The 21,296-nt window shown below is 40.3% G+C and overlaps 1 non-coding gene across 1 annotated transcript; it reads right to left on the reverse strand.

Moving 5' to 3' along the window:
• Positions 1-18,560: 18,560 nt before the first annotated feature.
• trnae-cuc (transfer RNA glutamic acid (anticodon CUC)) lies at positions 18,561-18,632 on the reverse strand. Its single transcript has one exon. It is a non-coding gene; the product is annotated as a tRNA-Glu (tRNA).
• Positions 18,633-21,296: the final 2,664 nt, after the last annotated feature.

Below are 21,296 nucleotides of genomic sequence, written 5' to 3' on the forward strand. Positions count from 1 at the left end.
TACATAATGTAAAGGTGTTTGCTTTCCTTTCTATGCTAATTTGCGTCTGACGTGTCATCAGTTTTCACTCTCTTGTCATATTTCCCCCTTCCCTCTGAATCTCCTTCCTTATGGCGGAGAAAAGAATTAGGAGAGATTAATAGAAGGAAGCCATGTTACAAATCATCCCCTGTGCCTTTCCCTATTCATGCTCTCTTATCTCTTTCCCTCATTCACCTCGCTCTCTCTCTCTCTCCCCGTCTCCTATTCCCTTGTCTCATAAACTGGAGAGTGGTCAAAACGGTTGCCAGCCTGAAAGAGCAGACCATTTATCTATCTCTGAATACTGGAATCCTGCCACAGGTGCAGTTGAGAACAATAAGTCTTTCTCTTATGAAGACATATGCTTTTGCTTGCCTCAGAGGGCGCTATCCATAGTGTGTGTGTGTGTGTGTGTGTTTTTGAAGTGTGTTTTTGTGCAATGGAGGTGAGATAAATAGCACTGCTGGGCGAACTTTCAAAGTGGCTCCAAAATTAATCCAGTAAGCCCCTACAGGTTCAGACAACTTTCCCCTTAACCCCCGCTCTAGGGTTGTAGTGATTAATTCATGTATAACATTGTTATCATATCATAAATACACAACTGGGGGTTTTCACTGCAGAGTCTGCATTTGGTTTAATTCCAGCTGGCCTATGATTCTGCTTGTCCCTCATTGCCACAAAAGTAACTTTTCCATATTTATCTGCTAATCAAGTTCCCTCAGCTGAGATGCTAAAGCATGTTGCCATTTTTGTCCATTTGTGCATATTGAATGATATATGTGTGTCTGTGGTCAAAGTAATTACCTTATTGTACAAGTAAACATATATTCAGATGGTTTAGTTTGGAATTCTTGCTTGAGATTTACCAGTCAGATTACATTAGCCTTTATTGTCTCCCCAGATAAAGAAAGAAGCATTCATACAATCAAGGATAACAGCATACAGTGTCCAAAGCAAGACAAAAAAGTATGAATGTATCAATACCCTATATGATATTGCACACATGCACATATTGCAAACGCGTTGTAATTAGTAATTTGCTGTTGTTTTTTTAATCTAGTTGTCTGTTTGACAGGAGATGATTTAACGTTGGTTTCTGGGGCAAACCCCCAGCAGCATTATATCTGAGCTGCTGCCTGAATGATGAAAGGAAGTGATGAAACGGATGCCATAAGAGCTCAGCTGATGAACACGGCTACATTATTACCCGACAGAGCCGGCCTGCTTCTAACGTAAATCAGTAGCACACATCAGGGACTCCTGATTTGAAAACAATCCTCACACTTAATTTAATAACCACCTACACTTGCACAGTATATAACCAACCGCTTGGCTGAAGCAACAATTAAAAGCGTCAACACAGGAGCAGGACAACACCAGTAGAACCCTACAAGTTGAGACAGATAAAGGACAACATCTTAGAAGGTTGAATCGAAAGCACCCGGAGCTCTAGAACCACGACCGAGATGAAAGAATAGCTACACGAACAAAACAAGAAGGCAGAGACACAGGAAACCGCAGCCATATGACGTCAAAGAAATCAACATCAAGTGGGTCGGTAAAGTGATGATTACAAGATGATTACATGCCACACTAATTTTCAAACCTCCATTGATATGGTGTTTAACTGGTCAGATGATAGCTGCATTTATTATACTGGTGATAGTGCAGATTGACTGCTGTGGGATGACAGGTTTGACTTCATGTGGAGCTGATTTTAATGTGTTTTAGCACCACATGTCGTAACAGCCTCTAAACATGTTGTCAGTATGGAGGCGTATGGTTCAAACCTTCAAAGTGTACGAGCGCAGCACTAACGGTCTCTCTGACTAACAGAGCAGCAGGAACAAAAGTGGCTATGCTTTGTGCCAACAGGACAAAACACAATTCAATTTCAACCGCCAACCTGAACAGGCCAGTTCAGCGGGGTGATGCTTTTGTGTGCTGTGCAGTGCAGTGTTAGGACAGCATGAGCGTCACCGTGCAGGCAAGTGGGAGTAAGGTGAGAGGAGATGACAGGATTGGAGCTGAAAGGGTTTCCCCATACACACAATGATGGATGTAGATAAGATGCCCAATGACAAATGGCATAATATATGTTGCCATATCTAATGGGGGCATATCTATGGGTTACAAACGAAATATAGCGCAGGTAGTGTGAGTGTACTTTGGCATTGGGGGATGATCTGTGTTGCCATATATGTTTAACAAAATAAATGTACCTGCCTACTTGGACCTTCTGCTACCAAAGTGAGTTGGATCAAGGTTTTTGTGGTTCCTGAGCCATCTTAATGAAATCTGATAAGATTGTCTTGTGAAATCACTCAAATCAGCATCAGAGGCGGCAGAAGACAAGTTTGAAAAAACAAAACGTTTGTGTACTTTGTGATCTTTTCATATTTGCATGAAGTTGGCAACACAAGATAGTAGTAGCTTTGAAAACTCAACATGCTTGAATCTCGAAGCCTCCAGTTTATCACAGCAACCCTGTTTGGTCATCCTGTCATCATCATGCTTGCATACCCCCCCCCCCCCCCCCTTGCATTCTGAGGTCAAGTAAATATTAGCAGCAACCCCCCCCAAATCTGAACTGAATCCAAATTATTGGATTGTGAATATAACACTATGTATTTAAACAATTTAATAGCTAAAAAAGGACATGGGATAAACTGTATTCTAAAGGCCAACCAGCCTTGTCAGCTTCCTGAGTCTACAGATGAAGGATTTGTCTGTGAACACAGTCTCTCTGCCACAGACAGGCCAGCTTTAGTAGAGCAGTAAGACTGTCGAATTAGCATCAGTAAGACAGTAAATCTAATGAGGGAACATTCTTTCGCACCCAAATAGGTTATTTTCTTGATGCTACTTACTGTGGGTTATAATTTATAAATGCATTTATCATTATCAAGTTTGAGCAGGACACAAAATCAACCTCAACACATTCAAATGCAGCACAATTTATGAAAAATTATTCCATGCAAAAAACACTTCTGATTAAACAGACAGACAGCTAAGTCCTTTTAAACAAAGAAGGAAAAAGTTAAATAATAAAAATTCTAAAAATATAAAATATTCTTTGATTGATTGAAAAGTCACTTTTTATGCATTTATTTATGCAACTACTATAACAGGCTTGGCGGCTGTAGTTACAGCCAATAGCTTTGCTCACATCTCTCTTACATGTGTTTTGTGAAGAAAAGTAGTCAGGGGCATTGGGGAGATGTAACATCCCTGCTGCACCGAGCAGATGCTCAGAGGACAGGGATTTTTCACCCACTACCAGGCAAACATGCTGCTGTGTATCAGCAGAGCGGAGCAGCAGACCCGCCGGGATGAGAAACACGTAATAAATTGCCCTTGCTAATGATAAACGAGTAATTAAAACAATTAAGTAACATTTTTTTTTTCATTATCTCAATCTGAAATCATGTATTTCTTGCTGATTAGAGACATACTATGAACCGAATGTCACTGAAAATCATTAAAAAAAAATGTTTTGTAAAATATATTTGGGGGGGGCGTTTCATTCCATATAGTGAAGAATGTGTCCGTTTGTTCTTGTCGATGTGATTTGTCAGGCTTTATTCTAGATATTTATGAGAGAGGATGTGAAAGCAGAGCACAGTAATTTAAGATGATTTAAGAAAATAAAAACATAATCAAAAAAGCTTCTAACGGGTATTACAAATACTTATGGGCCAAGCCTAATAATAATAATAAGGCTTCATGGCATATGTTATACATGCTATTATTGTTTTGGTATGATTAGAACAACATTTAGCTTGAAGTTTACTTGTATAACTCTGCTGATGACTGCAGAGTAAAAATGCCCTACTCAATCACAGACTAGTTTCATTTTAAGAACAGTGGCCATGGAGCAGGTAGCTGACTATCCTCAGCCAGTGTTGCACACTCTGGGACTCAAACATGATGCTTGTGCCTGCCTGTTTCCCAGGGTTAGTCACAATGCAGGTCTGCAAGTACAACGAAAAGCCAAACTCTGTGTAACTAAGTTCTCTCACTCCAATATCCGATCAATCTCTACAATTTAACGGGCAGCAAAAGGCAGACCTCACATGATGATGATGATGATGAATATATTGAGGCATTGCTGGTGCTTAGATGAGTGCTTATTCGTAATTTAATTGTGGTTTTCATCTAGTGTACGCCGTGTTCTTTGGATGTTTTTCCCCCCAGTGCTGCTATTCTTCTATTGATGCTGTGTGTTTGGTTGCTGATGGTGTGTTTGTGAAGCAGCTCCGTGCACAGTGACATTACAGGCTCTTTTACCATAACGAATGACGCCAGTACCAGGCCCACAGGGCAGACTCTTAATCAGGAGACCAAGGATAAGATTAAAGAGTGCTACAGCTCAATTATTATCTTGTCACAGAGTCTGCAAGGAAACAAAACTCTATCTGATTCATGTCTGAGTCACAGGAAAAGTATTAAATAATCCATCAGACAGATCAGTAAGCGTCCCGATTCCAGGATGGAGGGTCAACACAAACAGACACACACACATGATAAGCACAGATCATACCCCAAAATGCACTTCTCTCCTCTTTTAAGTTTTAGTTCTCCCTTGCACACGAGTACACAAACACAACAATACTATTCTTATATGGTGATTATTGCCTAAAGTTATAAAGTCAATCTGCTTCTCACAGATTGGTCAGTGACAAACTGAGTTTGAGTACTTTAAACTAAAAGTGAATCATCGATCGTCCAGTGGCTGTTCCTTTATTTTAATTTTGTCCATTATTGACAGAAATATTCATTAATCTCTTCATGTCTTTAAATAAAATGTATTAGTTTGGAATATACAAAATATATACCGGTGTATATATATATTGTCTATACGTCTCTGTTTAGAGCATCACTAGTGTTTTTTATTGCACTGTATCAGAGTAAATGCATCGCTATGCTTAGACTGGCTTACAAATAAAGCCTTTACGTTGTCTTCGGGGCCTATCAGATGACAGCATGAAAACATTTCTGGGACATAGCAGCACAGTGTATTAATGTCTTACTGAGCCCTATGAAGGGTTGAGAGATGATAGTTTGATCCTAACTTCTTTCTCGTTCCAGACACTGATCACCCTGCGTGCAGTTAACTTGGAGCCCCAGCTAATTAGCCTCAATGTAATTAGTGGAGTCGTTAAGAGCCTTATAATCAACTTTTCTCCTTCATTCATTTGACTGCCTGGGGCTGTCAGGTCTGTCTGTGTCAGTTCTTTTCTCCTCAGCAGGAAGCATACTTTATACACGCTGTGTTACAGCTTGTTCTTTGTATGTATTTTTTTTTAACTGGTGATGCTGAGTCATTGTAAAATTAACTCAACAGCTCCCAAGCAGTTTACTTTGTATTGCTGGATCACAGTACATGGTTCTGAACACTGGGAGGCTGCAGTTGCTGAAAGAAGATAATGCTGACCCACATGATACATCAGAACAGCTTAGGAAGGACATGTTCCAAAATATGCAGATGAAGACATTCCCACCCACCAGCTTTCAGCAGGACCAATGAAACGGGTACTGGGGTAAATGATCTACTGCACATATCCTTCTCACAACAGGGAAACTCTGGAAGTACTGTGAGTGGCATGTTTTTGGGGGGAAGGTGACGAGAGGAACCAGAGATTTCAACATCACTTAGCTGCACGGCGCATCACCTTCCATAGCACAGTATGTGAGGCTTCATGAATGCCTTTCTGATGCAGTGGTGTGGCGCATGGGAGCTCCACAGGATACAGTGTTCGGTCCATTCCTGTTTGCAATGTACACATAACACAGAACACATTCACCTTCAGAAGTATGTAGTACAATGTAAAACACGCAATAGTATCATTGTTATTATCTTTTTTTTCTTGCTGTGATCTGCTGGGGTGTAGGAAGCACGGAGAGGGGTGGAGAAAGACTGAACAAGCTGGACAAAAGGTCTCTTTCTGGGACTGTCGACTGGATTAGGTGGAGGATGTGAGTGAGTGGAGGTTGTTAGCAAAGCTAACATCAATTCTTGACAAAACCTTTCATCTCCTGCATGTGGGCTTTAAGATTCAGCAGCAGACCGCTACAGTGCAGTTAGACTCTTCAATAGTGCTTTATGACAATGTTGCTACTGCTGAAAGAAATTTGCTATTATTTATTTATTTACTGACACGTGCACTGTATGATAACCAAAACCCGGACAATGCTCGATCAAAGTTAATTTAAGAATGAGTAAATCAATAGTATTGAAAATTAACAAACCATTAAACAAATGACTATTGTTGCCCACTTCAGGGGGGGGGGGCATGTTGGTTGAGTAACAATTAGACTCCATTAGATATTTGACCGAGTGGTACCAGCACCTTGTATTGATGAGCCACCACTGGTTTTATTGATCGCATTAAAGAGAGACTGTGATCCAGAGGGGGAAATGAACAAAAAGTGTTGAGATAGAGGGTGGAAGCTCCTCACCACCCCATGTCTGTCATTCATGCCTGTTCTTTTATTCTCCTTGACATCCTCCTTTGGGTCTGTTTTATTTCCAACATTTTACTCTATTGTCCTCTATTCTATTGTCTCTCATTTACCAACCATTGGTATAAACATATCCCCTTTATTCACTGCTAATCTGCTATACTGAGCATGAAAACAATGACTGTAAACTTTCCAACCAGCAGGATACACTCTTCAAAAATGTAAGCTTGCTTTTGTGGTATTTACATACACTTTCAGAAAAGGGCAGCAGCTTTGCCTCCAATGGGAGTGTATAGATGTTATTCAGATGATTGCTGGACAGGCTGTGGGTGTTGGGAAGCAGTTGCTAACCTTTGTTGGGACACCGGCATCTGTCAGCATCTTTTTGGCTGCATGAGCCTAATGTTGGCATGAATTCATCCTCAAAGATGTGTCAAAACACAAATGCTTCACTCCTCATACTAAAACACACAGACTGCATGCAGGCTGTTATCGCACCTGTTGCTCATACTGAAGAAGGGACAAACTGTGTGTGTTTGTGTCAGGTTTGTTATGTTTGGTGTTTTTGTGTGGGTGTGTGGTATGAAAGTGTAATTTTTAATTTGTAACAAAACAAGACATGGATTACAGTTGGATTTAGTAAGATACATTTTGGGTCTGTCATAACCCAGAGAATATACAACAAATGTGTTTGTTGTAAAAGGAAAAGGTGGCTATCTGAGCAAAAACATTTGACTTCAGAGTTCTGGTTTTAATTAACTTATTTTTCTCTTCAGTCAACTGAGTAAATAGGGTTTATCAAAACCCCACAAAGCCTATTTGTTACTGTCAGAATGCCTTGACATGAATTAACAATGATGACTGACTTTCTACAGTATTAATGACTAAAGTTGATATACATCTGCAATGCTGACCTAATTTTAGACTTAAGTAGTAAAATGGTGCCTGTTGACATGCGGGATCTTGCCAAGAACCCATTTTACCATCGGTCTAGTTGATAATGATGATGCTACATCAATGCCAGCGGGCTGGAGCTGAGGCAATGTAAAGCAGACACACACACACGCACCTACACACACACACACCCACACACACAAATGCTCTCCTGTCTGTCTCAATGTTTAATGAGGGTAATTGCCTACATGTACAATTGGTCCTTCTCCTTGTCACATTAGAGTGGAGCATGGGAGAAGGAAGAGGAAACTAACAAGTTAATTTAAAGCTTATATTAAGGAGTGGAATAGAGACATACGTGAACATGGCTAGTTCCTCAGCACATCATTGCTTTGTGTCACACATTAGGACATGCAAAAATCAGATTATTTTTATTACTAATGCAACCTAAACCTCTTAACCTAAAATGAGGTACCGTATTTAATTTTTCCAGATTGTTGGCATGTAATGTATAAACTCTCACATAATATGTGTAACATAGCTTCACAACTTCGCTTCGCTGGTAGGAAAAAGAGCTTTTGTTGTTGGGCCGTTACCGTTAGGAGTGTGGTTTGAGCAGGAAAATGACACTTTCTTCCAATCGTTCATTCACGAAATAGGATGAATCATTGCTGCCAATATATACATTACCTCTCAACACACAGACAGAGAGAGAGAGAGAGAGAGAGAAAGAGCGAGAGAGAGAGAGATCTACCCTTGATGACTGCATTGTAAGTAGGGAAATAGATCAAATTCATGTGAAGCCAAAGGACAAAATATGACGCTGATACATAACTGAGTTCATCAGGATGCCACAGCAAATGGGACGCGACCCTGAACCAGTCTGCACTTAAAGTACGGATTATCAATCTGAATGCATTTCATCAAGTCTATCTACTATTATAGAAATAGGATCATTTATAATAATGTAAACAAAATCTAATCCATGACCCTGACTCTTTGATAATAGCTTACTATGATGCTGAATAAATTGTGTGTGATAGCTCATATGTCTGATAGCATCATAACAATTAAGGAAGACATGAGGAAACAAATTTTAAAAAATGACCAAAATGATTTGTAGAAACATGCACACACACACACACACACACACACACACACACAGACCCAGAGTCCCTCACATGTCTCGCCCACAGCCCTTCTGGTCTTGTCTCCATGGTAACAACAGCAGGGATGGTGTCCTTGGCAGAGATGGAGGGATGTAAAAAAGAGAGGAAGGGGAAGAGAGGACAAGAGAGCGACAGTGGAGGTACAGACACTTGTTGAACAGTTAAAAGGATGCCTTGACATTCTGAATTTTACTCTGCTGCATAGTATGTTTGCCATTCTGTATTTATTGTACCTCAGGGTTTCATTTTGTTTCCCCCAGTGCATTTGAGATGTGAACTAGTGATGCAAAACATTTACTTAAGGGATATCTTGACCTTTTCACATTCTTTCATTTTCTTTTCTTTAACAAGTAGGTTCAGCATCAAGGACTATGTCTACGTTTGAAATCACATCAGTTTGACAAAAAAGGGTTGTTTACAGTATTTATATGTACATATATATATATTGTCACCTATATATAATAAGGGTTCACACCAACAGATGGGCTTCTTTATTATTATGATTTAAAGTGGTGGCTAAAGGTTTCTGTGTATCAAAATCAAACTCGCGTCTCAATAAAAATAGAAGTTTTAAATGATTAATAAAAAAAAGCTCTACATGTCATTCTTTTACATTGAAGCTACGAGACTGTTTTCGGTGCATTTATTCAGCATCTGAATGAAGAATAACCAACAACAAAAAAAATGTCATTTCAACTGTACATTAAATTTATTCTAAGAACTACCCCTCAAGGCAAATTTCCAAGGGAGTAATACCACTCATTTACTTAAAACACCAGACAACACAGCCCATCAGCAAGTGTTTATTAAAGCAGCTTTGATAGTGTCTGTGTTGGTTTTAATCTGGCCTCAAATGGCGTTTTCTATTTTCTCAATGAAATTTCAATGCGAAATAAGGAGTACATGAGCTTACCGTACCGTAGCATGCAGTACTTCTCTGAAGTAGATTCAGCGATCATGTCAAAGTTGAGCCAAAAGCCCTCCAGGGTTCAGGATGGACAAAATTGACCTTGTCCCTAATCATCATCTGTTTCAGCCAGATGACGGATGTGACTAAGTCAACACGTTGGCAGATGTGTCAGTAAGAAGTGACCTGCATCTGGCTTAAGGCTGTCAGAGCACATCGCTGTTTGTTGAGACGGACGCAGGACAGGCAAAAAGAGAGCAACAGAAAGATAACGGGAGAGAGTTCTTCTCTCGGCGTAGACACTACCTGTCTTGTTAGCAGATGGGGCAGATCAGGTAGTCGGGTCCTTATGGTGCATGTGGCCTTCAGCAGGGACACGGCAGGTCACACACACACGCACACACACACCTGGCTCTGTGCAAGCTGATGCTGTAGTTAGGTATGTATGGTAGCAGAGAGAAGACAAACAAGACAAAAAAACAAGAAAACTAAATATGTAAGAGGGGCAGAAAGTGAGGAGAAGAGAGGGAATATTTTATGTAAAGAAGCATTAGTAGGCAGTCAACACCTGTTCAGAAACAATGAGTTCACTGAAGGGTCATGAGTCGCAAATGATTGACAGGGTACTGTTTTCATCATGGTAATTATGTAAATAGTTATGTAAATAAAGTGAATACATAAAGCCCAGAGCCAAGCTGTGGAAGTACATGACAGTATAGGGACAAAGATGTGAAAGATAAACCTCACTACAACCCTTCTTCCTTAACCTCTCCTCTGTTTCCTTTTCTTTTATCTACCTGCTTGGTTTCGCCTGCTTCCTTCATTTTTTCTTTGAGCTCCCCTGTGAAGGACCTTTGTGAGTTCTGTACGATTAGAAGTCTAACTTTTCCTTTCTTCAGGCTCTGACGCGCTGTGTGCGATAAATATTCTTATTCGTGCAAATCCCAAGTGTTGTCTCGATTTATGTCAGCGCTGTGTGAAGGGATGAAAACAAACAAACAAACAAGCCTTATCAAGATGAACCATGCCGTCCGCTCCCTCAGCCTATGGTTCTTTTTGATTCCTATAAACGTCACACCAGTTTGCTCTCTATGTTCAAGAGTAGACTAAAGACAATAAAATTAGCAATATGCTGTCATAGGCCAACACTGGTGAGACATTGAGCTCCTCCCTCTCCATCTGGTTATTCACCTTATATATCTTAGTAATCCCTCTCTCTCCCCCTACCTGTCTTTGACTCTCTCGCTCTGTCATTGTCTCTCTGTCTTTCTACCAAGTCTCGCTCTCCTTCTCAACCCAACCGGTCAAGACAGATGCCAGCCCACGATGAGTCTGAGGTTCTATCCAAGGTTTCTGCCTGTTAAAGCGAAGTTTTTCCTTGCCTCCATTGCCAGGTATCAGCTGTTCGGGGAAAAAAAAGAAAGATCACCCTGAAATGTCACACTTTCATCTCAGACTTCAAATCAATTTCTTCACAAGTGGAAATTGCTCAGCCAAACATGAAATGAAAAACAACTTAACGATAAGGATTTGAACACTCTTGTCAGTTTGAGAATTTTTTTTCCCTCCATGTAGCAGATCTGCTTCACTTAGAGCTTGCTTGATTACCTCACAAATAAAACCCAGTAGCTGAAAGAGCTGTCAACACGTAAATAAATAAATAAAAGTCACTTATACATCTACAATTGGACAAGTTCTGCAAGCGCTCTCAAATCTAACCCTCTAAAGATCCAAGAAATTAATTGGGTGGAAGACATTCCCGACAATACTGAAGAAAAAAAGCTGAATTTGAATATTTTAAATGTAAATGAATCAACCATACATATAGTCACATATTTGTACATTTACATCTACGTTTACCCTCCCAAGTAATGGGCTGAATTGATTCCAGTGGTAATTACCCTTACTGAAGAGGGTAGAGTGTCCTGGCAGCAGTTTCTTGCCTCTGGTTATCCTGCTTAGCACTTACAAAAGAATAAAGCAGCTGCTAATGTTACAAAGTGCTTCAACGTTAAAGGATAAAACCTCCATTTGAAATGGATGCTTGGGGGAAATTTAAAAAGGGAAAACTTGCTCCCTGAGATTGCATCATCATCAGCCTGATAGCATAACACAATTGGCTTATCTTCCCCGAATTGACCCAGTTGTCTTGCGGCACAAAATAAAGCATCAAAAATAGATGTCCCTGTTCCTGTCTGCACAGTTGGGTTCAGGCCATACTAAGCAAACTACGGGTCAAATTACCGAGTTATTATAAATGCTGGCATGCTTATTGATTGTAATTAATTAAGATGTAAATAAGATAAGATAATTCAGCAAACCAACCACATTCTATCTTGACTTAGAAATGAGTCTTTCCATGTGACTACATTGGGGAGAAAATATTTAGCATTGCACGAAAGCTCAGAGGATTAACTTTGCAACCTACACTACACATTCCATCTCTTCAACCCAGAAATTGCACTCCCAGTAATTACAGAACTCTAATTAAGCTTGGAGTCGTAGAGAATAGGAAAGGCATGCTCCCATGACACTTCTTCAAGAAGAAAAATGATATTCCATATTTAGCAGGGGTTTGCAGAACATTTGGCAGGATAATGGATATGGTGGTTTGGAAAGGCAGAGGCCCTTGTCTTTGCATTCTCTGATAAATGCTATTCTTTATGTTATGTATCGTGGTGTTGCAGTACCATGCTATTTGTCTAAACAAGCCAAGTGAATGGAATTACCAGCATGACATAAAATGATTTCATTAAAATAACTCATCAGCAAGGTTTGCCCATTTCACTGCAAAATCTAGGTGTTCATACCATGAACAGCTTTAGAGCTTCTATTTTATGCTTTTTGTTTTAAATGCAGCAGCAATGACCGGAGGAATCAAGGAAGATACCTTCCAGCTGCACTGTGCATTTTACATTTTGTTGAAAGTTAAATTGTTGTCCCATTTAATTCAAAATATTGAAATTTCATGATAAGTAAAGAGATTATTTTCTGTGTAAACATATTTGAATTATTCTCCATGTTGTTCTCATACTATACCTTCTTCTATTTCCTGCCATGAATTCTAATTTTACAAAAAAACAAAAACAAAAATAAATTGATCCTTGCCAAATTTAATATAAAGCTTCTCAGTGGGTTCAACAGGTTCCATCCAGCTGTGCTGAAATTTGTACCCCACCAACTCCCATACATGTTCAGGGATTTATCTGCACTGTGGACCCAGTGGTAACACTCCTAACTGTTTATCTGTTCGGTATTGTACCGTAAAGAGAAACAAAGGGAAAGAGACGTTTGTGACTGGAAACAATGGCATCTATCAGGCTAAGAGCATCTGTCATTATGAGAAACGTGGAGCGCGGGAGGAGAAATAGGTTTTCCTCTTCATGGAAATTCTACTTTTGAGTGACAATGGCACTCTCGGTACGCAGTCTGCCTCACTAGGTCCTGTGGGAAATGTGTTTTTCTTTTCCCCCAACTGGCAGGAGACAAAATCAATCGTGACTTATTGAGGACCTGTCTTTGCAGTGTCTCTCACGTACGTGTCCTCAGTCTACGTCAGCCACCAGAGAGGACAAACGCACGCGGACCCTCTGGGTCTAAAAAGAGCAGCGACTGGTATTTGACAGACCATCGATCAGTCTAGTGGATTATTTTGAATGTTTTTCTAAGCCATTGTCTTTTAAACCTGTATTAGGAAGTTGGTTTGAAAGCAGTATTGGACCAGAGAGAGGTATGACAGGGAATAAAGACAAATTATAAGATAAGAAATGGAAATGTAGAGAATTGTACAAATTGGAAATGACATTCTGTGTTTATTTTTTCGTAACATTAGTAACATTTGTAAAAAAAAAAAAAGTAATTCAAAAAGAGTAGTACATTTAAAATAACGTGAGCCTGGTAGATGGGGATCCTATCCATGTCTTATATTATAATGTGAGGAGGAGAAATAAGGAATGAATAGATTGAAGAAAGGACATGCTTCTTATGTGGTGCAGAAATTATGTAGAATGAGGGAGTGAAAGCAGCAATACTGGGAAATAAAATGTGAAAGAGGAAGAAAAGAGTTGTCGAAGGGCAAGAGGGATACAAAGAGTGGGGCTGGGTTGTGAAAGTAATGAAAGGTGACAGTGTGAATTACATCACCGGTAATGAATTCACACTTGAACACTTTTGCTAATGAAACTACAGATTCACACTATTGACCACTTTTATGCAGGTAAAATGCCGACAAGCACAAATACATAACTCAATAGTATAGTGAGAATTAGCGCTAGCAGTGAGTAGAAGTGCAGACGTCATACTCGTATGTTTTTTATTTAATCTCACTCACCATGAGCCTTCCATTGCAAAGAGAAAAGTTAAAGAATGTTAACACATACTTTATTGGAGATATTGACAACAGGATAAACAACAATCTTGCAGCAAAGTCCAGGTTAAAGATACTGGAAATGTCAATTTAAGGGACACTGGGCATCACTCAATCTTCATTCTCCACATGTAAATGATTGTGAATGAAAGCCTTCAGATATTCTTATCTTGCTACTCTCTTCAATTGATTTACTTAGAAGTCCAATACAAGTACACGTACGAAACATAAAATGACATCCTGGCCAAACATCTTATAAGCCTAAATAATTTGAATGAAATCAAAAGAAACAGTTATTTTGTAAATCAAGCAAAAGTCCATTCACTAACTCATCCATCATTGTAATGAGTAATAGAATCTGTTTTTCAAGCTTTCATTTGGGCTGTTTACACCTGCATCACTGACAAATGGGACATCTCATCAGTTTAAGGTTATACACTTCAAATGTCACTCCCTCTCATTCTTTGATGTGTGGCTTGCAAATTTGCTTCCAGTTTGGGGTTTTATTTAAGGCCAGTGGGTTCTATGGCTTTTAATTGAATAATATAATCTGTCTAGCCTAAAAGGCCATTCCCAGAATAAACGCACATTGTCTGTGGCATTTATTCTGACATTTCATCTTTCCAGAGAGCAAGATGAGAATGTATCCCAAAACACATAGAGTAGCCTATAAATCCTGTTGGTTTCGGCCTCGTCCTTTCTGTGGCTTCTCTCGTTTTCACGAGTGGCATGTAGTGTCTGTTTCCTTTGGTGTCAGTCATCAGAAAACAGGCACACACATTGTGCTCACTGCAACAGACCCTGACACACCATCAGCTGTCAGCTCAGTCCGCAGTTGGCTGTACAGTAAGTGACATTCAAGGCTGCTGATTTGGAGGGAAACTCATTAAAGAATGTAAACACTGCTATCCAAAGGGCCATGCAGTGTTAATGAATGCCAGCATAAGATGGATAGTGTGTGTCATTTCTGCATGCTGTAGCATCAACATATAATTCTGTCCTGGACTGCAGGCTGTCTTCAAAATGCAGCAACACACACACGCGCGCACACGTGTCTCTTTTTCTCCAGACCTGCTGCCCCCTGATTTCCGTTTCAGTGTCCTCTGCTATCATCCTCCTCTCAGACTATAATGTGAGTAACCTGTATTTATAGTACCACCAGAGAAAACCCGGATCATGGCACTCATACATGTCCTGTCAGCAAAGACAGCTCCTCTGCACGTCAGCCTGCTCATCTACTCACTCTGCTGCGAGTGTGTGGTGAGTGATGCCACTCTGAGAGACAACACTCGCCCTTACAAACATATGGAAGAAAACAAACATGATGAATAATACATTTCATTATGACCACACTGCCATTTGTACTGATTGTGGCACATAATTCATAATTACACATAATTGTGCCACAATTATGTGGCACAGTGAAATTCCATGAAGTGAATACCAATGCCCACGCACTCATATGAACGGTGTCACACATTTGAAGCTATGCAGTTTCCCATGGGAAGTATGGTGTGGAGGGAACTGCTGCATTGGATGTGGCAGATTATGGTTTCATAAAGTCTAGTAATAGTATATGGGAACCACATATTCACACACACACACACACACCCTCTCTCATGGTCTCTGCGCATGGCGGAGTTTTATGCACGCCTTTGAATCACCACAATACTCACACTTAAGCCCAGGGCTAGAAGAAGCTGAGGAGGAGGGTATAAATGTTTCCAAGATGAGTGGATGGCAGCAGAAAGAAACAGAGAATGGCAAGAGCGTTAACAGAGGAAGGATTGTGAAGTCAAAGGATGTCTAATCATTTAGAGGAAATGGATGAGCAAGAATATTTCGTGAACTCATGACATAAGCTCAAGACTGAAGGCTATACCTGTATAAAACTTTCCATCTCTTTGCTTTCATCCAGTACAGAAAATATAGCTCGACAAAACTAATTTAGGGTTTTGTTGACTAACTTTGTTTTTACTTTTACTTTACCACCTTAGTTTTTAAAACCAATCTCAACATATACACTGCAAAATTCCCACGCATAATAATCAGTTACGATGACATATGCATGATAAATCAATAATCAATAAGTGCTTCATTTAATACAGACAAAGGCTGCTTATGATCCTGCATGAATCATTTTTAAACACATCCTATTCTTTAAAGGTAAAGCCAGAATCAACACAAAAATGCATGATGTTTAACCACACACGTACCAGTGAAAATATTATTAATCAATACGAAATTACTGTATATTAAATATAAATTGCAAATGGTTTAGGGAGTCCACTCTGTGGCACAAAAATGCCTGACTGGTGCTAAAAATGCTGTGGAGAGCGCTAATGGAAAATCTGAACAGGTGCCTGTGCACCTTAGGCTATTACGTTTCATCCTGATTTTAAAAGCTCAGCTGTTGCTTCAGCCAAAGGTTCAACCTCTGATTTATGGGAAATCCACTGTAGTTGAAAATAAATTACTTGCGGCATAGTCCGGCATCTATGGTTCGAACATTCCTAATCAGGTCATGTAATTCATGTGATATTTATCGGTGTGTTTTGATATGAGCAAAGGTTTTGGGTTCCTCTGTATTTGCTATATTTTCATTTAATAAAATGACTGTTGACTAATAAATGTGCAATCCTCTGTCACTGTACTTGTAATTAATAAAGACAATATAATCTGCACATATTTGCTGGCATCTCTGCCACTGAAGAACAAACAACAGAACACAAGACCAGTGACAGCAAGAGGATGAAGTTAACAGTCGATAGTTCTTTCTCCAGCGTTAAATGATGAATTAATCATTTAGCAAGGACATCGTTGAATACCTCATCATTTAAACAGGGACAGAAGAGTCATTCACACTAATCTCATCAATATACTTGAACAAAATGCACTAGACTAGAATATGATGTGAATGAATAAGGTCCATTTTATAAATATTCTTTAGATTCAATTAATAATTGCTACAGAAGCTATTGCTAGCAAATTAAGGCTTTCATGTTTTTTCTATCATGATACTAGTAAAGAACTTCTCATCCATAGCCATCATTTTTTTTTTATTACTTTCAGAATATTATCTTTCTTTAAAATATATATCCCCTTTCACTATCAGCTGTTTTGCTACACACTTATTCATTGAAGAGTCAGTCATGCAGCGTGTCCATAAACGATGTACAGGTCAAGTACGTTCGAGTGCGGCCAGGGATGGATTACAGGCTGGTTCACTGCCCATTACTCGCTTCACATGAGGCTCATTAGTTTCATATTTATCTTACTTGACAAAATGAATTCATTTTATGATGTCATTCTGTTAGTGTGCAAATTACTTTTGTTGATTACATTTCTAACAAGTCACAATTGAAAATGCAATCACAGAGCATAATTAATATAATTTAGTTCACAGTAAAACATCCACTGATTAATTCAAGGTGCATGTGTTATATTCAAATCATACAATAAAATCAACAAGAACTATTAAATGTTTGACAACCGTAATCATGATGTCACACACACACAAAAACACACGTGTTCAGTTTGTCTCCTCTTTGACGGTGGTAACGTAATGATCACTGACTTATGGGTGGAGGTCACCGGCCCAGCTGCAGCGCATGAGGTTGACCTCCAGGACTTTCACTCTGCAGCTCGGATCCTAACTTCATGATCCAGAACCACCGACCGGCACTGAGCAACCAGCGACCTCATCATAGATAGATTGATATATACTTTAAAGCCAAAAAACGGGCCCAGTCCTGCTGAGGGGATCGAACCCAGTGCCACCTGAACCATAAAGAACTGAGAGCCTTCCAACTTCTTTGCCCTCCGAGCTCCAGCTATTGCTGGATGTCGATGCCTCGTCAAACACAAGATGGGTAAAATCCGTTTCCTGCCGGCGCCTCCTTCGGAGCGCTCTTTCTCTCTCTGGTCGTCAGCACCAACCAGCGCTGAAGATGGCTCAGCGGATAAAGACGATGACTCGATGCGATGGGACATCGGATCGAATCCTGCCCAGGACAAAAGGTAGGATGCGAAAGGGTGTGTGTGGGGTCAAACAAAAACTAAAAATCAAACCAAACAACTAAAAACCAAACAACTACAAAAACTAAAAACCAAAAATCAAACCAAACAACTACAAAAACTAAAAACCAAAAATCAAACCAAACTCGATTTCCGTGCGTTTCCGTTGCGAATTTCCTCCAATTTCAACACAATGGACTTCGTGGGAACCAAGAACACAGAAGGTAAGTGGAGTTAATTACTTTTGTCTGTGTGCATAATAACCTAAGTATTACAAATTAGACCTTCTGTCTATTTTAGGTGAAAAAATTATACAAATGTAATATTCTACCGTTTTATTTATTCTATCTGAACTGGTCCTGGTTGTACTGGATCACGGTCTTTATTCTCTAGTCCTCAGTGGGTCAAAGCTAATCTGTCCAGCAGGAATTTTCTGTTTTTCTATTCATTTGGAAAACTGTCAGTGTGCCTGAAACCATCAGTCCACTGATTGGCTGAGCCTCATCGTGTGACTCTTGTACCAGGAACACCTGCCCCTAGAATCTGATCCCATTGATCACAAAAATGATCCAGCGCTGTGATTGGTCTGCTGCAGAGCTAGTGAGTCATCAGCATTGGGATGACTTATGGGTGGAGGTCACTGGCCCAGCTGCAGCGCATGAAGTGGACCTCCAGGACTTTTATCGCGAAGAAAATTCTATAAAAAAAAAACAGTTAACTGTTCCCATACCGGGAGTTGAACCCAGGCCACCTGGGTGAGAACCAGGAATCCTAACCGCTAGACCACATGGGACCACATGGACTCAGCAGAACCAAGTTGTCCTCAATTGATCTTGCCTGGTAAAATAAAGAATCAATAAAGTATCGCCTCCATGGACTTTACCAGCTATGTGAATTTAGAATAATCACAAGTCAGCAAGCATATGAGAGTCACGACTCAGAAAGATGAGCCAAAAAGCAGGCCCAGTCCTGCTGAGGGGATCGAACCCAGAACCACCTGAACCATAAAGAACTGAGAGCCTTCTAACTTCTTTTCCCTCTGAGCTCCAGCTATTGCTGGATGTCAATGCCTCGTCAAACACAAGATGGGTAAAATCCGTTTCCTGTCGGCGCCTCCTTCGGAGCGCACTTTCTCTCTCTGGTCGTCAGCATTAAGCAGCGCTGAAGATGGCTCAGCGGATAAAGGTGGTGACTCGAAGCAACGGGACGTCTGATCGAATCCTGCCCAGGACAAAAGGTAGGATGCGAAAGGGTGTGTGTGGGGTCAAACAAAAACTAAAAATCAAACCAAACGACTAAAAACCAAACAACTACAAAAACTAAAAACCAAAAACCAAACCAAACAACTACAAAAACTAAAAACCAAAAATCAAACCAAACTCGATTTCCGTGCGTTTCCGTTGCGAATTTCCTCCAATTTCAACACAATGGACTTCGTGGGAACCAAGAACACAGAAGGTAAGTGGAGTTAATTACTTTTGTCTGTGTGCATAATAACCTAAATATTACAAATTAGACCTTCTGTCTATTTTAGGTGAAAAAATTATACAAATGTAATATTCTACCGTTTTATTTATTCTATCTGAACTGGTCCTGGTTGTACTGGATCACGGTCTTTATTCTCTAGTCCTCAGTGGGTCAACGCTAATCTGTCCAGCAGGAATTTTCTGTTTTTCTATTCATTTGGAAAACTGTCAGTGTGCCTGAAACCATCAGTCCACTGATTGGCTGAGCCTCATCGTGTGACTCTTGTACCAGGAAAACCTGCCCCTCGAATCTGGATCCCATTGATCACAAAAATGATCCAGCGCTGTGATTGGTCTGCTGCAGAGCTAGTGAGTCATCAGCATTGGGATGACTTATGGGTGGAGGTCACTGGCCCAGCTGCAGCGCATGAAGTGGACCTCCAGGACTTTTATCGCAAAGAAAATTCTATAAAAAAAACAGTTAACTGTTCCCATACAGGGAGTTGAACCCGGGCCACCTGGGTGAGAACCAGGAATCCTAACCGCTAGACCAGGCATGGGCAAACCCTGGCCCGGGGGCCATATGCGGCCCGTTGGTCTTTTTAATCCGGCCCGCCAAACTTGTCCAAATTATATCATTAAATAAAATTGTATTATAATTAAACCTCATTCATTTGACCTTTTCCCTGTAATGCTACCTGTAAAAGGCCAAATCCTTTCATGCAGTAGCTTTCATGTGTCATTTATGTTAGTTCACAGAAATACTCCATCCATCTGTTCTTGGTCCGGCCCCTCTGTCAAATTTTAGAACCTATTGTGGCCCGCGAGTCAAAATGTTTGCCCACCCCTGCGCTAGACCGTATGGGACCACATGGGCTCAACAGAACCAAGTTGTCCTCGATTGATCTTGCCTGGTAAAATAAAGAATCAATAAAGTATCGCCTCCATGGACTTTACCAGCTATGTGAATTTAGAATAATCACGAGTCAGCAAACATATGAGAGTCACGACTCAGAAAGATGAGCCAAAAAGCAGGCCCAGTCCTGCTGAGGGGATCGAACCCAGAACCACCTGAACCATAAAGAACTGAGAGCCTTCTAACTTCTTTCCCCTCTGAGCTCCAGCTATTGCTGGATGTCGATGCCTCGTCAAACACAAGATGGGTAAAATCCGTTTCCTGTCGGCGCCTCCTTCGGAGCGCACTTTCTCTCTCTGGTCGTCAGCGTTAACCAGCGCTGAAGATGGCTCAGCGGATAAAGATGGTGACCCGAAGCAACAGGACGTCTGATCGAATCCTGCCCAGGACAAAAGGTAGGATGCAAAAGGGTGTGTGTGGGGTCAAACAAAAACTAAAAATCAAACCAAACAACTAAAAACCAAACAACTACAAAAACTAAAAACCAAAAATCAAACCAAACTCGATTTCCGTGCGTTTCCGTTGCAAATTTCCTCCAATTTCAACACAATGGACTTCGTGGGAACCAAGAACACAGAAGGTAAGTGGAGTTAATTACTTTTGTCTGTGTGCATAATAACCTAAATATTACAAATTAGACCTTCTGTCTATTTTAGGTGAAAAAATTATACAAATGTAATATTCTACCGTTTTACTTATTCTATCTGAACTGGTCCTGGTTGTACTGGATCACGGTCTTTATTCTCTAGTCCTCAGTGGGTCAACGCTAATCTGTCCAGCAGGAATTTTCTGTTTTTCTATTCATTTGGAAAACTGTCAGTGTGCCTGAAACCATCAGTCCACTGATTGGCTGAGCCTCATCGTGTGACTCTTGTACCAGGAAAACCTGCCCCTCGAATCTGGATCCCATTGATCACAAAAATGATCCAGCGCTGTGATTGGTCTGCTGCAGAGCTAGTGAGTCATCAGCATTGGGATGACTTATGGGTGGAGGTCACTGGCCCAGCTGCAGCGCATGAAGTGGACCTCCAGGACTTTTATCGCAAAGAAAATTCTATAAAAAAAAACAGTTAAC

Source organism: Brachionichthys hirsutus, chromosome 5, assembly GCF_040956055.1.
Source record: "Brachionichthys hirsutus isolate HB-005 chromosome 5, CSIRO-AGI_Bhir_v1, whole genome shotgun sequence".
Classification (NCBI taxonomy): Eukaryota; Metazoa; Chordata; class Actinopteri; order Lophiiformes; family Brachionichthyidae; genus Brachionichthys; species Brachionichthys hirsutus.